Source organism: Schistocerca gregaria, chromosome 5 (assembly GCF_023897955.1).
Source record: "Schistocerca gregaria isolate iqSchGreg1 chromosome 5, iqSchGreg1.2, whole genome shotgun sequence".
In the NCBI taxonomy this organism is placed as follows: Eukaryota; Metazoa; Arthropoda; class Insecta; order Orthoptera; family Acrididae; genus Schistocerca; species Schistocerca gregaria.
The window spans coordinates 126,386,150-126,407,503 of NC_064924.1; the positions used below are offsets into that span (position 1 = coordinate 126,386,150).

The following is a 21,354-nucleotide window of genomic DNA, read 5'->3' on the forward strand; positions in this document are numbered from 1 at the left end:
GACGGGTAGGTCGGCAAAGAGCCGACAAAGCTACGACGCTGAACGTCCTGAACAGAAATGCAATGTGTTTAATTGTTGACTCGGGCAAGCCCGTACCTTACTGACCATTGTATGACTGCAAACCAAGTATGTCCGTCTGATAACCTACATTACACAACTACGTGAGAATGGCCACATAGTCGAATCTGCGGAGGGGCAGTCAATGTAAAACAAAATGATACTGTAACCCAACCAGTCAATACTAGTGTGGATATCCCATTACCACTTCAAACCAGTTCTTTCCCAATCCGTACTTGTAGCCGCCCCCGTACTTTGTTTGTACGAGGGCCATTGCAAAAGTTCTGCTCACTAGGCATCCGTGACCGTCACGGTGGCGTGGTCAAGCTGAAATTGTCAGTTGTGAGCGATACTTTAGGCGATCGTATATGGTTTAGCTGGGTTTTGTGGCTGTGTGGTGAGTAATTCAGTTTTAAAACGAAAGCTAAAACCGAATCAGGTCGGATTACACGTAGTACCAGCGTTACTACATCAAAATGGAATCCCTCCGTGGAAATTTACAATGCTTTGAGAGCGGTGTGTAGTAATAATGTAGCGGTTCGTAGCACAGTATCGTGGTCCTCTACTCGTTTCCATGGAGGTCGGTAAGCACTGAGGACAACGTAAGAAGTGCAAGGTTGTCAAATGCGACAGACTACACCTCTCAGGTTATTGTTAATGACATTTTGAGAGAGAATCGAAGAGACGTATTTGAGGTAATTGCGTATGAGACAAGAATGTCTGTCACTTGAGTTTACATAATCATAACTGAAAAGTTAAAGATGAGAAAAGTTGCTGTCAGATGGGTTCCGCACGATCCGAGTGAAGAGCAAAAAGCACGTCGCAGAGAGTCGTAGAAAAATTGCTTCAACGTTATCGAACAAAAGGAGAACGGTTTTTGAAAAGGAATGATGCACTTGTTGAAACCTGAACACGACGTTTTGAGCCAGAGTTGAAATCTCAGTCGTTACAATGGAATTGTTGAAACCTGGACACGACGTTTTGAGCCAGAGTTGAAATCTCAGTCGTCACAATGGAAAAGTTCCGCCGCCAACGTTCAAACGCGAAAGTAATGGCGATATTTGTGTATGACATGAGTAGAGCCAAAGCTACAAATAGAGTGCCTCAGAAGACGCCTGTAACAGGTGCGAAGTACAAGCTGTTTCTGTAAAATGTTTTTCGCCCCAAAGTTTATCAAAGAAGGCCTGGCATTCTTGAACCTGGTGTCCGCACATTTTGCACGATAATGCAAGACCGCTTATTGCGGTACTGGTGAGAGAAAGGCTAGACAAATGTGGATGGCAAATAATACTTCCCACCCACCATACAGTCCTAATATGAGCCAAATAGACTTTCATTTGTTTCCAAAATTGAAGAAAAAACCCCGTGGGAAACGTTGATGAAGCTTCCAGTCGGGTGGCTCGAGTAATCAGACGGTTCGATCACAAAAGAACCCAATCCGGAATACAGAAGAACGTTGATAATCTATCATAAGGAAGATGGAGATTATATTGAAAGCCTGCGAAGGTATTTGTACAGTGTGCGAAACTTTTAAAATGAACCTTTATGAAAATGTTCACTGGATTTCGCACGCGTACCGAACGTGTCTAAAAGGGGTTCTGCACATCAACTAAGCAGCCATTTATTGTTACAGTGTGTCTAAAGTAAATAACTTCCACTACGTACAAGGTGTCTCACAATTCCTATTATAGGCATTTGGAGCTGTAAGTGGCGCCTCGTAAACAAAGTTTTGGTAGGGAACAAATGTTCACAAACGTACCGCTTGCATATAAAGTAAAGTTAAAGATCGGATCGCTTACAAATTTCCCACGTCAGCTCGGAATTTAGTGTGAATACCACAATGCGTAGTGACGCGTGGTTCTATTGGAAATGGTGTCCAATTTCCTTCCACATATCTCTGAACTGACTGCCCCAATCAGGTAGACGGGGGCCCTCAGTTTCAAAAAATGGTTCAAATAGCTCTGAGCACTATGGGACTTAACATCTGTGGTCATCAGTCCCCTAGAACTTACAACTACTTAAACCTAACTAATCTAAAGACATCACACACATCCATGCCCGAAGCAGGATTTCGAACCTGCGACCGTAGCGGTCACGCGGTTCCAGACTGAAGCACCTAGAACCGCACGGCGCCCTCAGTTTAAAGTATACTCGGATTCAACATTTTTCATGTTAATAAACATTGTCAGTGGTAAAAGAAGTGATAAGTAAGACATAAAAGACCTAAAAGTAAGCAGGCATCGAACACGAGTCCTTAGGATCCATTGTCTCACACTTTATCATTGAGGCGCAACTTTTTGTCACATTAAACTAAAATTTATGATCTCTTCGTCATTACAGTTACAAAATTTAATGTGATTAAAGAACATTTCTTCATTGAAAAGTAAACTAAACATTCCATCTTTGCATTTAGAAGCAATGTAAATAAACTCTTTTTCTTCTACAGAATCAAAAAAATTGACGTAATAAGTAAAAATAAAGTAAATCTCCTCTTCAGTAGTAGCTACAGAAGGTAAATCACTTACTTTAGCTTAGCTACACTAAAAAGAGAATATTTTTCTTCTTCGGTGGAAATGAAAAATCTTACACCCAGGGCACACGGAAATAAATATCTGCTTCTTCAATTGTAGGAAAAAAATACAAAATTGAAAAGGTTGTCATCTGTTTAATCACACCTTAAACAGCTCTTTTCCCTAAACATACTCATTGGGGCAACATAAAGTTTTCCAGAAGCAGCAAATTCAACAAAATTAAATTTCCTTTATTAAGTACAGAGAATGTCGTCAGATAAACTGTAAGTGTGCAGTCTTCATCACACTTTATCCTACATGTCAAATGCCTGATGATAATCTAATAAATACCGGATTTCATCAAAATAGTGCTGACAGAGGAAACCACAATCGAACTCAATTTGTATTTACAAACTCAGAACCTTTAATTTTACCCCACAACGCCAGCCGCGGTGGCCGTGCGGTTCTAGGCGCTTCAGACCGGAACCTCGGGACTGCTACGGTCGCATGTTCGAAACCTGCCTCGAGCATGGATGTGTATGCTGTCCTTAGGTTAGTTAGGTTTAAGTAGTTCTAAGTTCTAGGGGACTGATGACCTGAGATGTTAAGTCCCATAGAGCCATTTGAACCATTTTTACCCCCCCCCCCCCCCCCCCCCCCAACGGGAAATTAGCTCCCGGCTGGGACTCCTTCCCTTAAAGGGAAGCAGAGCCGAGCAACCGCCGGGTTTGAGACGCCCAGTGTGGTACTCCCCCGAACACACACGTTAACCGGTGCTGCCCAGCGGTATGCACCAAGCGCCACAATTGTTATCTGTGGGTCGCGAGCGTATAACAGCCGACGACACTCGGTGCCCCGTTTCCACCTGCCCGCTCGACCCACAATGCAGATTCCGATGAAAATATTTCGTTTTAATGCATTTTAATTTGTATTCATGTGCCCTCATTATAAATTCTAATTGAAACGAGCGTGTAAACAGGTGCCGGACCGAGCTACCGGGACAAAATTTCGAGATGAACTTGCGATCAGCTATCGTGTAAAAGTGCATCGCTAAATATTACTGCGTTTTAATATCACGTGGTGTACAGGCGACATGGAGGATGTAAGCTTCCTCTGCCTACACTTTCCACCCCCTCTAAGCGATTTGAGAGCACGTAAGAACATATTTTAGGGTGTGATTGTTGATAGGAGTAAGCAGTGCGTCGCTGATGGAGTAAGGGGTGGAAGAGCGTGTTGTGTTTAAGGTACTAAAGGAAAGCGTATCGGATGTGTTTATAAGAACAGTGCAGCCAAACCAACTCAAAAATAATGAAACGAAATTTCGGATCATCCTAAAGTGTCAATCCTTTTGTTTCGAGATCGTTCTATCCACCAAAGACCTGCAGATTGCACTGGGCAACTTACATGCAAAAGACATGACAGAGACCACAGTTTGTGAGGCACTTTGCACAGGTTAGTGCTTCCGGGCACCGGCTACACAGTTTCCTGGTGAGTTGGGAGTCTTGGCAGATTGACTGGGGCAACAAGAAAGTCTGTAATGCTGGAAACATTTACTTCTGCAGTCACCATTAAAAGAAACCACAGGGCATATGCGAAATTTCGCACTTTTATAGTTTTAAATAACTACACTGTTTGGATTAAGGGAAGTCGTTGGGATGATGGTAGTTGTGGGAATGCAAAGAAAACATCTTGAAAAATGAACCGAACCACAAGAAACAATAATCACGAATTTATGATACAGCCTTGTACACGCATTTGTGCATACGTAGCTTTGAGCAAATTTATCTACAAAGAAGAATGTAATCGTCGTGTAATTTCCGTTTTTTATTTTCTTTAAGTGATACAAAAGTGCTACTTGATTTAGTTACCCTTCACTTACAATTGTCCGTCAGTAGCGATGGGATTTTGTAAATACTATCCAGCTCTTTGAAGCGTTTGCCCCTGCTACTTGTTTGTGGTGATCGCAAACGCAATTTCAATAGGCAACTGTCACTGAAAAGGGATGCTTGGATCAGATGGCGTTAAGTTTATGCGTGGTATTACAACAATTTTCCCGGTGTAAGTCAGCTGAGCATTAATTCTCAAATCATTGCATTTGGTTACAACCGCGAGTGCGCCATCAATTCAGCCTGTTTAGAGTTCAGATTTCTTATCAGTACGACAATAGTGTTTTTCATTGATGTAAGTTCAAGCGGCGGTAATTGTGACGGATCTAATGAATGTACAAGAATTTTACAGGGCGTTTGTCGTTTCGGAATAGTAAATTGGTTTAGAAAAATCTTAATATGTGCATTAAAACTTACAAAATGGTATTGTAATGAAATAATGTGAAAAAAAGACTATAATATGCGTGACGAACAACTTAGCTTTAAAAATGTAAGTCTGAAGCTTGGCATCCATGATTACCTTCTGCCTGTGATAGTTAAGTCTCTTTTATGTTAAAATTTTCATCAAATAGTAAGTTTTACCTCAAAATCGGTATGCAATGTCGGAAGCCGTTTTTTTTAAAAAAAAGAAACCTTCCTAAAGATACCTTCTTGATCCCTGTGCTGTTAGTATGTATTGAAAAAAAAGCATGTAGACTTGAGAAGTAACATGTATGATGATTTGTCTGTTTTGAAACCATAATACAATTTTATCATAGTATCAGCACAAAGATTATGATGTACCAGTTGGTAAACAGTAGGTATTTATCTCAAATCTGGGCAACTAGAGCATCATAATCTCCATACTGAAAAAAATTTAAACCAAAGACCTTACGTTAAAGAATTCGTCACAGCTTACAACTCCTGGAGATCGTGGGACGTGGTCACGCTGCGCATTCGGTAGCGCAGCGCCCCCAGTATGGGCAAGTACTACAGGTCACGGGGTTGCCTATCTGCAGGTGTGGACTAATACGATGTGACAATACGCAGCAGCTGATTTGTTTGCAGGCTGTGACAGGCCTGCCCCATAGAAATGATGCACTCTGCGGCAAGTACGCCACGGCGCTGCTTATAAATCGAAACTTGGAGTCACGTTCTCGCCACTGATTTGGAGTTTTCGAGTAGTTGTCTTCAAAGTACCAAAAGATACTTACGGAAAACTCCGCATTCTTGCTACATGATGAAGTCGATAAATGCGTAGTGGAATTGTTTTGGGTTTTTTGTCGTCAGAAAATAAGGAATATGCAATGGGAGTCAGTCAGAAGGTAGACACTGTTGATCGTACGAAGGACGATGTAATGCAGCACTTTTTTCCCTGAAAGCAGGTTGGTTTTATTCACAATTTCAATGCACCATATTATTCCACAATCATCTGGCTACAAAACCCCTATTTTTCAACATAATCTCCGTTCAATGCATGGCCTGATATCACCTTACTGGGAGGGGGTACACAAGCATGATATAACTCTCCTGGCCACCGTCGGAGCGAATTTCTTGCTACATTTTTTTATTTCTCGGCCAGTTTCTGTTGAAAAATTGTTGTGGAACATCAAGGAATATTCCCTCTTCTGCCGCTATACAGGGTGGTCCATTGATAGTACCGGGCCAAATACAGTATCTCACGAAGTAAGCATCATACGAAAAAACTACAAAGAACGAAACTTGTCTAGCTTGAAGGAGGAAATCACATGGCGTTATGGTTGGCCTGCTAGACGGTGCTGCCATAGGTCAAAAGGATATCAACTGCGTTTTTATAAATAGGAGCCCCCATTTTTATTACATATACGTGTACTACGTAAAGAAATATGAATGTTTTAGTTGTACAACTTTTTTCCTTTGTGATAGATGGCGCTGTAATAGTCACAAACGTATAAGTAAGTGGTAACACGGAACATTCCGCCAGTGCTGACGGTACTTGCTTCGTGATACATTACCCGTGTTAAAATGGACCGTTTACAATTGCTGAAACGGTCGATATCGTGTTGATGTTTGGCTATTGTGATCAAAAGGAAACAGGAAGTGTTCAGCCATATTTGAAACGTCAACCATGACCTGCAACAAATGATGATGCCCAAGTAGGTGTTTTAGCTGCTGTCGCGGCTAATCCTCACAACAATAGCAGACAAATTGAGCGAGGATCGGGAATCTCAAAAACGTCGGTGTTGAGAATGCTACATCAACATCGATTGCACCCGTACCATATTTCTATTCACCAGAAATTGCAATGCGACGACTTTGGACGTCGTGTACAGTTCTGCCACTGGGCACAAGAGAAATTACGGGGCGATGACAGATTTTTTGCACGCGTTCTATTTAGCGAAACCGGCATAATATGCACTATTGGGCAACGGAAAATGCACGATGGCTGCGACAAGTGGAACATCAGCGACCATGACGGGTTAATGTATGGTGCGGCATTATGGGAGGAAAGATAATTGGCCCACATTTTATCGATGGAAATCTAAATGGTGCAATGTATGCTGATTTCCTATGTAATGTTCTACCGATGTTACTACAAAATGTTTCACTGCATGACAGAATGGCGATGTACTTCCGACATGATGGATGTCCGACATATAGCTCGCGTGCGGTTGAAGCGGCATTGAATAGCGTATTTCATGAGAGTTGGATTGGTCGTCGAAGCACCATGCCCTGGCCCGCACGTTCACCGGATCTGACGTCCCCGGATTTCTTTGTGTGGGGAAATCTGAAGGATATTTGCTATCGTGATCCACTGTCAACGGTTAACAACATGCGTCAGAGCATTGTCAATGGATGTGCGAACATTACGGAAGGCGAACTACTCGCTGTTGAGAGGAATGTCGTTACACGTATTTCCAAATGCATTGAGGTTGACGGACATTATTTTGAGCATATATTGCATTAATGTGGTATTTACAGGTAATCACGCTATAATAGCATGCGTTCTCAGAAATGATGAATTCACAAAGGTACATATATCACATTGGAACAAGCGAAATAAAATGTTCAAACTTACCTACGTTCTCTATTTTAATTTAAAAATCCTACCTCTTAGCAACTGTTCGTCTAAAATAGTGAGCCAAATATTTGTGACTGTTACAGCGCTATCTATCAGAAAGCCAAGAAAGTGGTCCAACTAAATCATTCAAATTTCCTCACGTACTACAGGAATATGTAATAAAAAATGGGGGTTCCTATTTTAAAAAAAGGCAGTTGATATCCGTTTGACCTATGGCAGCGCCATCTAGCGAGCCAACCATAACGCCATCCCATTTCTCCCTTCAAGCCAGACGAGTTTCGTTCTTTGTAGTTTTTTCGTTTGATACTTATTTCGTGAGATATTTGGCCCGGTCACTATGAATGGACCACCCTGTATAGCGGCAGAAGCGGGAATATTCCTCGATGCTCCACAACATTATTTCCACAATTTTTCTACAGAAACTGGCCGAGAAACAAAAAAAAAATGTGTCGCGCTACTAGTTGAAGGTCCGTCATACTCGTATTTCGTGCAAGATGAAATTACTCCTTAGCCATTTAACAGTTTGGTGGGGATGTGTGGTTCAAATGGCTCTGAGCACTATGGGACTCAACTGCTGTGGTCATCAGTCCCCTAGAACTTAGAACTACTTAAACCTAACTAAGCTAAGGACATCACACACACCCATGCCCGAGGCAGGATTCGAACCTGCGACCGTAGCAGGGGGATGTGTGTATCTCGTCATCAGGCAGTTGCCACAGCGTAGACTGGCGAAATAGAAAACGAACCGATGCAGTCGACCAACCTTTCACGGTCGGCGACGATGGTGCATGTTGTAGCGTCCGAGCGCGGCTTGCGGGCAGCCGGCGCCTTGACGGGCCGCCGTGTTTTTCCTTACTAATTGCAGGCAAACAGGGCCCTCAATCAGGGCGCGCTTCACCAAGTCAGCCGCCGCCCACACACACAGCCCGCGCTCACCCGGCGCAACCGACGCGCCGCCCGACCGCCGACCCGGCACCCTGTTTTTAAACGCTGATGGTGTGTCCCTTCAACGTAAACACTTTTAAACGTATTTTGATTGCGTAATAAAGAAATTTCCATTTTGATTACACTTCATACAGTTTTACCAATTTTCATTCGCGTCAAATCGGATATGGATTGTGTGCTCGCGTAATTTACTTCCGCGCCAAACAAAACAGCGCGTGTTTTTACACGCCTGCTGACGGAAAAAAATCTCGCAAAAACCTATTAAACAGCGCAACGATGTTACGCGCCACTAAACGAGGAACGAAAACTCCGCTTCCGAATAACTATTTTAGAATGATAATAAGGTTCTTTTTTTTTGTCGCCGGTGGCAAAAAATAATAATACGCCCGGGGCGGAAAGACGGCCGTGCGAAAGAAAATAAACAGCCCGTTTAAAACCGATATCATTTGATTTGGCTCGCCGTTCGCAGCACCCTGTTTTGGATCACCGAGGAGACGAAAAATCGGTACGGTCGGCTATGCTTTTATTTCCGGATCATTGCTGACAAAAGCGGCGACGTCCAGCGCAATTCCCCACAGACGGCGAGAAGCTTACATTGTGATTTGCGAGGTCTGTTCCCGTTTGTGATTCTGAACGACCCGTGGAAATGAAATTCGCCGCGGTGCGACATCTTTCGCTAGACTGCGATGTGTCATTGGTAGACGGAGCCATCTGGCATCGCAACAGTCCTCGCTATTCGACAGAGCGAGGCTGCGCAGCGGTTACACAGCTTGACTCACGTCCATGAGCAGCAGGCTTGTTGCCACAGACTGCTGTTGTCTCTGGTTTCAGAATACAGCTGAGGTTGTAACAAAACTTGTTACGGTGAGGCAAATGTACTAACAAGGGAACCTCCCCATCGCACCCCCCTCAGATTTAGTTATAAGTTAGCACAGTGGATAGGCCTTGAAAAACTGAACACAGATCAGTCGAGAAAACAGGAAGAAGTTGTGTGGAACTACGAAAACAATAAGCAAAATATACAAACTGAGTAGTCCATGTGCAAGATAGGCAACATCAAGGAGGGGGCGAACTCAGCAGCGCCGTGGTCCCGTGGTTAGTGTGAGCAGCTGCGGGAGGAGAGGTCCTGGGTTTAAGTCTTCTCTCGAGTGTAAAGTTTACTTTTTTATTTTCGCAAAGTTATGATCTGTCCGTTCGTTCATTGACGTCTCTGTAATAAGTTTAGTATCTATGTTTTGCAACCGCACCGCATAACTGTGCGATTAGTAGACGAAAGGACGTGCCTCAAATTAAACTTTTCACTCGAGGGAAGACTTTAACCAAGGAGCTCTTGGTCCTCAACTGCTCACGTTAACCACGGGACTACGGCGCTCCTGAGCTCACAGTCTCCTTGATGTTGCATAACTTGCGCACGGACTACTCAGTTTGTATATTTTGCTTATTTTTTTCATAGTTCCACACAACTTCTTCCTGTTCCCTCGAGTGATCTGTGTTCAATTTTTCAACGCTTATCCACTGTGACAACTTATAACTAAATCTGAGGGGGGTGCGATGGGGAGGTTCCCTTGTAAGTGAGCTTGGTTCATATGAAATGTCTGATTCCCAAGTTGAAGAATGAAAACTCCGAAATCCACTACCATATAGCTACACGAGGCTGTACAAACGTCAGAATATATAAACACGTATGCACCAACCGCAAAGACGAGTCTTGTCATTTACATTTTTGTTCATCATTTTCTGCAACTGCTTTGAAGAATGCTGATGTGAAGAAATAGCACAACAGTTGCGTTAAAAATAGTTTTTAAAGCAAATGCTGAGCTATTTCTTCACATCGGATTTGTTATTCTATCACAGCGCCACCCCCCTATGCAAACAGAATTCTTCCCATCAAATGGTTCAAACGGCTCTGAGCACTATGCGACTTAACTTCTGAGGCCATCAGTCGCCTAGAACTTAGAACTAATTAAACCTAACTAACCTTAGCACAACACACACATCCATGCCCGAGGCAGGATTCGAACGTGCTACCGTAGCGGGCGTTCGGTTCCAGACTGTAGCGCCTAGAAACGCACGGCCACTCCGGACGGTTTCCGAACCAAAGGTAAAGACTGGACGTGATGAAAGCTCAAAAAGTAGCAAGACTCCTTCACACAGTGAAAGTAAAACTTTGTTCTACTACCATTTGAAAAGAACAACTTCAAATGTATGCCGAAAATTGGGAAAAAATGTAATATAAAATAAAATATTGGCGCTTGATATTGCTATTTTGATATCGATACAGGCCTACAGGGGAAAAATGATAGCTGAAATATAAAGATATTTCTTGGAAAGAGTATCGATGTATCGATATTTTATAAACAGACCTAGACCGAAGCGAAGGCACTTTTCAGGTTCCCGCGTCCTCTACACCCACTGGTGTCACTATAGGGTGGAGGACAGAGTTCTGCCTGCGACACCCCAGAGGGCGGGAGGTCACGCAGGAGGGAGACCCCAGCTCGCAGCGCCACTTGTCCCTTGGTCTCCACTGTACGACAGGGAAAGGGGGAGGGTGGAGAGACCTAATGACTGCCCCCCCCCCCCCCCCCCAACCCCGGCTCACGATCCCACCGATCCAGCTGGCCGGGACCCCTGCGCGTGTATTTATTTCCTTGGTTTCCGCACGGCTGCGCCCGCACAGTGAATTATTCAGCAGCGACAAAGCGCGGCATCTGTTGATCCCCCGGGGAGACTGGACATTAGCGCGTTCTGCGGACCGCGCCAAGGCACGCCAAACCAAACCAGAGGTAGGGTTACACCGTCCGAGGACGCTGTTCAAATGGTTCAAATGGCTCTGAGCACTATGGGACTTAACATCTATGGTCATCAGTCCCCTAGAGCTTAGAACTACTTAAACCTAAATAACCTAAGGACATCACACAACACCCAGTGATGACGAGGCAGAGAAAATACCTGACCCCGCCGGGTACTGAACCCGGGAACCCGGGCGCGGGGAGCGCGAAGGCTACCGCACGACCACGAGCTGCGAACCGAGGACGCTGTAAGACGGCTATTTTTTGATGATGTTAACGGAAGTGTTAATATTTGAAAAAGGAAAGCGATATATTTGAAGAACTGTGGTCAGAGAAACTGTTCTTAGGCAACAGTATCTGTGTCTGCGATCGCAGCGGTATAGAGTCGTAGCCACCTTACAAGAATAAGGCCACCCCTATTCAGATCAGGAATCGGTGTGATCTGTTTTCCATGAAAGAACAACACCTAATACTTTGATTTTATCCACGACTGATCTCCTCAGAAAGTTCTTTCAACATCGGAAGACGCAGACGTTTCACGGTTGTACCTGTGCCCTCGAGCCCTTTCACATCACCAAAATTTTTCTTGTCGTCGGACACGACGCTCAAAACTTTTTTTTCACATTGACCACCCGCTTTTTCCTAGTCTTAATGGAGGCTAATGGTGAGTTTGGACCGAGAATTCGAAACGTCTTTTCGGTGTCTCAATTGTCCTTGTGACAGCATCGAAATCTGGTAAACAAACGTCTGACCAGGTCAAAATATATTTGAGAAATGTTTGCTTTCGCACTGAAGGTGTTCAGTGTGAAAAAATCGTTTAGAGCATCGTACCTGCGGATAAGGAAATTGTTCATCTGGTTATCCCAGGGGGCTACGGAACTTTATGAAAAGACTTCCAGATCTAGTTCTAATGAATAACTAGGATACCAATCTCTACTTGAGAAACAGTCATTAGTAGATAATCAATTCTCTTCGCCAAGGCTCGCCAATATACTAAAATATGCTTGATACAAATCTGGATATCTAGTTGATAACCCTTCACAATGTGAAATCCCGCCTGAGCTTTTTTCGTTTTGTCTTCTCCGTCGTGTGTATTACGTTAAGAAATGTCGTTGATTTTATGTGCACGGTGTAAAAAAAGTTATGTTTTAAGCATTTCTTTACAGATTATGATTATTGTAATTATTTTCTATTATAATAATGAGTTACTTTTTTTCTACTAACAAAACAAACGTATTTAAAACGGTAAACCAAAAACAAGGAAACCATGAATATAAAACATAAAATAACAATTTAAAGCATGATACAAATATATGTAAATAAATAATTATAACAGTAATGAATGTTTAGATGTTTTAATTAGGTATGCTCAAAATACTCCTTCACCCAACTGTCTACAATATATTTTGCAGTAATGGTGTTTCAGAAACCAGTTTTATTACACAGAGGTGGATATGGCTTCAAAGCTTCTTTAACTTATATTGTAACAAAGGTTTTAATTTTTTGAAATTAATTAATGGTAGTGGGATATTTTTTAAAATTTCAGATTTTTACTAAAGCTGATTATCCACTTTTAAAGAACATTAACTGCATATCAAGTTTTATATGAAAAACTCTTTATATATACATCATCTTTTCGAAAATATTCCCTCTAGATCTAAAATGCCAAATTACATTTTGGGGTGTGTTTTGCCCCTTAAAAGAGAAATTAGGTACGGACAAAAAAAATTTGTGTTGCACTATTTTCATCCACAACTCACCCGCCACGTTTACTGAAACTTGGAAATGTTCCCGTACTATAGTCAGCTCCAGGAACGATACTAGCTGGCGCATGTCGAAGCACAGGTGAAGATTGCATAGCTTACAATGCCCAACGACAAGTGCGGTGTGCGCATGCGCTTGCTTTCCTCTTGAAGAAAGTGCGTATCCAGTAAGTTATGTCTGTCGCTTGCTTCTGCTGAATTTATCACTTACTACCACCATCAGCAATGAGAATTCGCAACAACTGGAATAGAAATTCACTAAACAACTCGCTACGATCACGTTTAATGCTCGCATTAGCTACGGCATTAACAGCAGAGAGCTTGCAATACTACTGAACGCTCCCTGGCTGTTGGAGTATGCGTGACTTACGTGCACAGAACAAGCCTAAATTCGACCGCCATCGTTAGTGACTCCACCTGTAATAGTGTGTGGGAACCGCCTGAAACCACATCCAGGGTGGCCGGCAAACCTACCCCTGTTAATCCTCAGGGAGGTTTCGATCAGGGGACGAGGCAAATCCCCTTCTCGGAAGGAGTGCTTTAACACATCTACACACATACTCCGCGATCCACCATACGGTGCGTGGCGCAGGGTGCCTCGTACCTCAACTAGCATCTTCTCTCCTTGTTACACTCCCAAACAGAGTGAGGGAAAAATGACTGCCTATATGCCTCTGTACGAGCCCGAATCTCTCTTATCTTATCTTCGTGGTCTTTCCGCGAAATATAAGTTGGCAGCAGTAAAATTGTACTGAAGTCAGCCTCAAATACTGGTTCTCTAAATTTCCTGTGTAGCGATTCACTAAAAGAACCCGTCCTTTCCTCTAGAGACTCCCTCCCGAGTTCCTGAAGCATTTCTGTAACACTCGCATGATGATCAAACCTACCAGTAACAAATCTAGCAGCCCGCCTATGAATTGCTTCTATGTCCTCCCTCAATCCGACCTGATAGGGATCCCAAACGCTCTAGCAGTACTCAAGAATAGGTCGTATTAGTGTTTTATAAGCGGTCTCCTTTACAGATGAACCACATCTTCACAAAATTCTACCAATGATCCGAAGACGACTATGTGCCTTCCCCACAACTGCTATTACATGCTTGTCCCACTTCATATCGCTCTGCAATGTTACGTCCAAATGTTTAATCGATTTGACTGTGGCAAGCGCTGCACTACTAATGGAGTATACAAATATTACGGGATTCTTTTGACTATTCATGTGCATTAATTTACATTTATCTATATTTAGAGTTAGCTGCCATTTTTACACCAATCACAAATCCTGTCCAAGTTATCTTGTATCGTCCTACAGTCACTCAACGACGACACCTTCCCGTACACCACTGCATCATCAGCAAACAGCCGCACATTGCTATCCACCCTATCATTTATGTAGATAGAAAACAACAGTGGACCTACCACATTTCCCTTGGGCACTCTAGATGATACCCTCACCTCCGATGAACACTCACCATCGAGGACAACGTGCTGGGTTCTATTACTTAAGAAGTCTTCAAGCCACTCACATATTTGGGAATCAATCCCATATGCTCGTACCTTAGTTAGGAGTCTACAGTGGGGCACGGAGTCAAACGCATTCCGGAAGTCAAGGAATATGGCATCCGTCTGATACCCTTCATCCATGGTTCGCAAGATATCATGTGAAAAAAGGGCGAGTTGCATTTCGCAGGAGCGATGCTTTCTAAAGCCGTGCTGATGCATGGACAGAAACTTTTCTGTTTCAAGGAAATTCATTATATTCAAACTGAGAACACGTTCGAGAATCCTGCAACAAACCGATGTTAAGGATATGGGTCTGTAATTTTGAGGATACGTTCTTCTACCCTTCTTATATACAGGCGTCACCTGAGCTTTTTCCAGTCGCTCGGGACTTTACGTTGGGCAAGAGATTCGCGATAAATACAAGCTAAGTAAGGAGCCAATGCAGTAGAGTACTCTGTAAAACCAAATTGGAATCCCATCGGGACCTGGCGATTTATTTATTTTCAACCCTTTCAGCTGCTTCACAACCCCAGGTATGTCTACCACTATGTCCTCCATACGGGAATCTGTACGAGACTCAAACGGCGGTATGTTTGTACGATCCTCCTGCATGGAAGATTTCTCAAATGCTAAATATAAAATTTAAACTTTCGTTTTGCTGTCTTCCGTTGCCAGGCCAGGCTGATCAGTGAGTGACTGGATGGAAGCCTTTGACCCGCTTACCGATTTCCTTGGGTTTTCAGCAAGATCTTTTGCTAAGGTATGACGGTGGTAGTGGTTGAATGCTTCGCGCATCGCTCTTTTTACAGCAGCAAGAATCTCTACTAACTTTTGCCTGTCCTCATTCTCCCGATCTTTCCTGTACCGCTAGTGCAAACTGTCTTTGCTTCCTGAGCATTCTCCGAATTGCGCTGTTAAACCACGGTGGGTGTTTTCCGTCCGTAACCCACTTTTTCGGCACGTACTTCTCCAATGCGTGATTTACGATGTGTTTAAAATTTGCCCATAATTCTTCGCACGGCTATCGTGTCGGGTGTCGTGAAAGGTGGTTTGTTTTTACATTATAATCGAATAAACCTGAGACGCATTTCGACGGCTCACCATGGCCACTCTTCCTTTCGAGCCCACTGGGCGATTCTCGCCCAGTTCTTTCCAAGACTAGTGCCTACGCGGCTCCATACCGCCTGTGCACCACGGCTCTTTCATCTACTGCCTGATTTGCCCTCTGTCAACAGTCCATCAACAAATGATGTTTCCACGTGGTACCTTTTCGTCGTCCAGACACCTGCGCATCGGTCACAGATGCTGTACCGGACACCCGGCGCAAGCAGACAGTGGCGAGCTGCAGCGCGCGTTGGCGGCTGGGTTATAGGCCTCGACGGAGACGGCATCCATCAATCGCGGCTGCATCAGCTGGTAGCCAGCATGCGAGCAACGCCTCAAGCGCCTGTTGCTGCTGCACTCCAGCAGGCTGAGTATGCGTGCGTGCATGCGACAGTCTGGTGGAGAAACGGGAAACACTTCGATACATCGTCGACTTGTTTCTGGATCCACGTTGGGAAGAAGGCTCTTCCCACCACGTTTTGTCTTGAGAACTGATGCCCTCAACAGGTAGTGAAACACGAGCACTGCCCGCCGTATGCAGAACTGACCACAAGATGTCGCAACAGGCGGTACCGCCAGTGTGAAAGGAAGCGGAGAGTATTATGTTGGCAGCAGAGATCCAGTTAACAGCAGAATGAATCGAGGAGTGCTGTGTTCCTTTGAACGTGCACTATTGAATCTCATCGACATCTACATGGATACTCCTCAGGCACCCGTACTGTGCGTGGCGGAAGGTACATTTTACCACTATTTGTCATTTCCTTTCCTGTTCCACTCGAAAACAAATCGAGGGAAAATTAGAGTTTTAAATTAGAGTTGCTTTACTCTTAAGGCCTTCAACCTGTTTCACGTAAACCCTTTGGCATTAAATTTTTTTTTATTTTTAAGTTTTGGCCTTCAGTCGATTTGAATCTGACTTGTTCACTCCACTAAAGAACTGTTTGAAGATAAGTCTTACTTTTTAAATTTCTGATTATGCTTGTGTTTTAAATTATTGGCCTTCAGCCGCTTTAAATTAAAGTGGCTATTACCGGTAACTAAGTCCCAAAGATTAAAGCTGTGTGTTTAAAAATTTTTTTGGGCTCGTGTAATGTTTGATCAAGTAATGAAGTCGTATGTTCGTGTGTAACTGCCAGCCTTTTATTTTGGCCACTTTCCACAATTTATTCTATCTGTCCTGTCCCGCGGTTTAAGCAGGACATTTCAGTGTTTCTCGAAAAGAACGTCGCTTTACCTCCACGGATTCCTATTTGAGTTTCCGAAGCACCTCCGTAACACTTTCGTGTTGTCCGAACCTACCAGTAAAAAATCCAGCAGCCCGCCTCTGAATGGATTCGATGTCTCCCTTGGATCCGATCTGGTACGTATCCCAAACACACGAGCAGTGCTCAATAATAGATCGCACCATCGTCACATATTCGATCTTCTTTACAGGTGAACGACTCTTTCCTTAAGTTCTGCCAATAAAGCGAATCCGACCAATCGCCTTCCCTACCGCAGTTGGCCGGCCGGGTTGGGCGAGCGGTTCTAGGCGCTACAGTCTGGAACCGCGCGACCACTACGGTCGCACGTTCGAATACTGCCTCGGGCATGGATGTGTGTGATGTCCTTAGGTTAGTTAGGTTTAAGTAGTTCTAAGTTCTAGGGGACGCATGACCTCAGATGTTAAGTCCCACAGTACTCAGAACCATTTGAACCTACCGCAGTTATCACATGCTCGTTCCACCTCATATCGCTTTGCAACGTTACGCCTAGATATTTAAACGATTTGACTGTAACAAGCAGGACATTAGCAATATTGTATCCGAACATTGTAGGTTTGATCTCCCTACTAATCCTCATTTTCCACATTTAGGACTACCTCCCATTCATTACACTAATTTAAAATTTTGTCTAAGTCCTCTTGTATTCTTCTACAGTCACTCAACTTCTACTGCTTACCGTACAACACGCCATCGTCAGCAAACAACCGCAGACTGTAGCCTACCCTGTCTGACAAATTATTTACGTATGCAGAGAACAACAGCGGTCCTATTACACTTCCCTGGGGCACTCCTGGCGATAACTTTGCATCTGATGAACAATCGCCGTCTAGGACAACATATTGGGTGTTGTGACTGACAATTCGCAATTTTTCACAAAGACAACTTTTATTTATGTACGTTTACAAGGTTGATGACTGAACAACAAAAGAAAGGTAACAACAACGATGACAGTAAAAGTCTCCTAATTGAGGCAAACAGAACTTCACTTCTAATTTTCCACCAAGGTTCATGGTAACACACACACACACACACAGCTAGTAGCAATCCAGGCAGTGATTAGCTACATACAACAGTAATAGGAAAATTCCAGCACCTGAAGAAGACGACTTAACACTCGTCATAATATTGTGCATATAACGTAACAACGGCACGGAAGAACATCCGAAAGCGCGCCAATAACCACTGTAGTCGTTTCTCCATTGACGATGACATATTTTAACTTGCGGCGAGTACCCGATGATATGTCACGACCTAATTAGAAGGGTTCATTATTAGTTGCATCGAGTGGGAAAGTCAGACAACACTTTAGCACCGAGAAAGAAATCACTACAAGAATTGTGATACATATACAGCAGAACATTACATCTGCAGATTCTTGACGGAATGGTACTAAATCCATTCTCAACAAAGGAGGATTATCGTGGCATCAGATTCTAGATGCAGAAAGGATGACTGACATCTGTGCACGTGTTACATAATGAAATTTACGGCACCTTAGCGAGAATCTAAAAGGCTAAAAGGCTCTAAAGTAAATTCTTCTATCTTACTGCTGTAAATCAGAGTACCATTAAGGGTTTAAACTCTCTTATTTTTATGATGTCACCTGGCAGGTGCTGAAATATTCGGACCATAAAGATAACAACTAATTTAAGAAGCATGCTTACTTCATTTCCGTTGAGATGTAACACAAGACCTTGATACAGACTATGTAAAACTTTAACAAGAGATACAACAGCACCTCGCATTATGTTAGCACTGGAACGAGAACAGTTTTCTTTGATTACAGCTCCCCCACAGCTAACTATGATAGCCTACGTTCACCGCTGGTTTTAAATTTATATAGTATTAAAGACTAAATAAAACAGATCTCGCATTTTAGTCTAATTTACGTATTATCCTAGGTGCCTCACCAGGTTGTAGACCTGAAAGTGATAAGTAAAAACTAGGTGCGGAAACAGATTATCATTCATCTACATTTAGATCTACATGGATACTCTGAAAACCATATTTAAGTTCCTGGCAGAGGGTTCATAGAGCCACTGTGACGATAATTCTCTGTTATTCCACTCTTGAACAGCGCGAGGAGAAAACGGACACCTGCATCTTTTATTGCAGCTTTGAGTTCCCTTATTTTATTATGATGATTGTTTCTCCATGTGTCGGTCGGGGTCAGCAAAATATTTTCACTTTCCGAGGAGACAGCTGGTGATATTTCGTGAGAAGATCCCGGTGCAGCGAGAAACGCCTTTGTTTTAATTATCATGTATCACGTCCGTGACACACTCTCCACTATTTCTCGATAACACAAAACGTGCTGCTCTTCTTTGAACTTTCTTTATGTACTCCGTTAATCCAATCTGGTAATGATTCCACACAGCGCAGAAGGACTCCAAAAAGAGGTGGACAAGCGTAGTGTAGGCAGTGTACATTATTGTTTCCAAATAAGACACTGTTTCGGAAAAAAGTTGCCTAGTCTCCTCTAATAACTTTCGTCATGACGATTTACCTTCACCAAACATGCATTTGTGGAGTTATAGAGGGAGGGATAAACAGACAGATACATAGCGAGAGAGAGAGAGAGAGAGAGAGAGATGGGGGCGGGGGGGGGGGGGGGGGTGAGAGAGAAGACAGTAGCAGAGGATTTGCTACAGGCTTCGTTGCGTGTCGTACCGTACATCAGTCATCCGCGCTGTGTTCGGCCTCTCAGGATGAACTAACGTTGATTAGCAGTATAGTTTACCACAAAAGATAGCATTCAAGTGCCAGTGTCTTGCAACGAGCATGAGAACGTGAGTTTGGTCATCGTGTTTCCGCATCAACAACAATCAGCCGCGCTGCGACGGAACGCGAACGCTCGTACAAGCGATATTGTGGACAGATAATCATCAATAAGTTAACTGACATAGTCACTTATGACTTACGGAGTGTAAACAGTGCAACCTGTGATTTTCTTATCGGCTCAGAATGTAGATGTTCATACCAGACGTAGGACAGTATTATGCTTAACTTTGAGTGGCTCCCATAAACCCGCTTGCATATTTAAATACATAGTTTCAGGCAAGCCAACAACAGTGTGGAGCAGAACAATACGACCGCCGCGCGATTATCAGGTACATGGTGTGAACAGCGCGCACGGCCAAGAAGCGGCAAGCGTAAACAGTTAAATGGTCCACCTCCATTTGTACAACCGCCGGCCGAGGTGGTCGAGCGGTTCTTGGCGCTACAGTCTGGAACCGAGCGACCGCTACGGTCGCAGGTTCGAATCCTGCCTCGGTCATGGATGTGTGCGATGTCCTTAGGTTAGTTAGGTTTAAGTAGTTCTAAGTTCTAGGGGACTGACGACCTCAGAAGTTAAGTCACATAGTGCTCAGAACCATTTGAAGAATACGCCTACCAACTTTCGTTTTGACCGCACAACTCCTTCTTGGTGTTGCGATTTTGTCCGTCAGTGTAGCTCAAGTTGTAGGCGACTGCGGAAACTGCAACTCAGCTCCAATCTAGAAGAGGTCACTATTTCAAGATGCTGACTACACTTATTGGTAATGGTCTCTCAGCGGGCGGTGCCTTGACACGGCGCGGAGTGTGCAACGGAGCTGCCTGTCCTCAAAGCGCCGGGGTGCGCCCGCCATTCATGCATTATTTTACCGAGGTTTTTAGCAAGATTGTTCGCACTGAATTATAGATGCAGCAAGCAGGGCGTGTGACTTGTAAGAATGGCGCGCTTTTGCCTCCGGGCAGTTATCCTTATTTATGTTTACGGCGCCGATGCTCTTAGTGGCGTCAGCATAGGAGCCGTTATTTGCCAGCCTTCACAGCTTCCCCTTCGCGGTAGATGGCGGTAGGGATCGCGCCTGAACCTTACCCGCAACGCTAAAAAAAAGAATCAAGCGCACGCTCGCTGTGGCGGCACACTGCTGTTGCAGTTGCTTGCTCTAGTCATAGATCACGTCTTATATTCATTTATTGCTTTATTTAGCCTGATCACATTTGGAGCTTAAGGCCGTTTCCTACACCTGACCAAGAACACGTACGCAAGCTATTACAATAACATTCACGGGAACAATAACACGATAATAATCCCATTAACAATTATAGTATTTGACAATGTTTGTTGTTGTGGTCTTCCGCCTGAGACTGGTTTGATGCAGCTTTCCATACTACTCTATCCTGTGCAGGCTTCATCTCACAGTACCTACTGCAACCTACATCCTTCTGAATCTGCTTAATGTATTCATCTCTTGGTCTCCCTCTATGATTTTTACCCTCCACGCTGCCCTCCAGTACTAAATTTGTGATCCCTTGATACCTCAACACATGTCCGACCAACCGACCCTTCTTCATGTCAATTTGTGCCACAAACTCCTCTTCTCCCCAATTCTACTCAATACCTCCTCATTAGTTATGTAATCTACTTATCTAATCTTCAGCATTCTTCTGTAGCACCACATTTCGAAAGCTTCTATTCTCTGCTTGTCTAAACTATTTATCGTCCA

General features: G+C 43.7%; 1 protein-coding gene across 1 annotated transcript in view; it reads right to left on the reverse strand.

Moving 5' to 3' along the window:
• The window catches only part of LOC126273256 (zinc finger protein Gfi-1-like), a 341,803-nt gene that overhangs the window by 179,197 nt on the left and 141,252 nt on the right, over positions 1–21,354 (reverse strand). The gene's annotated exons all lie outside the window — the stretch shown is intronic.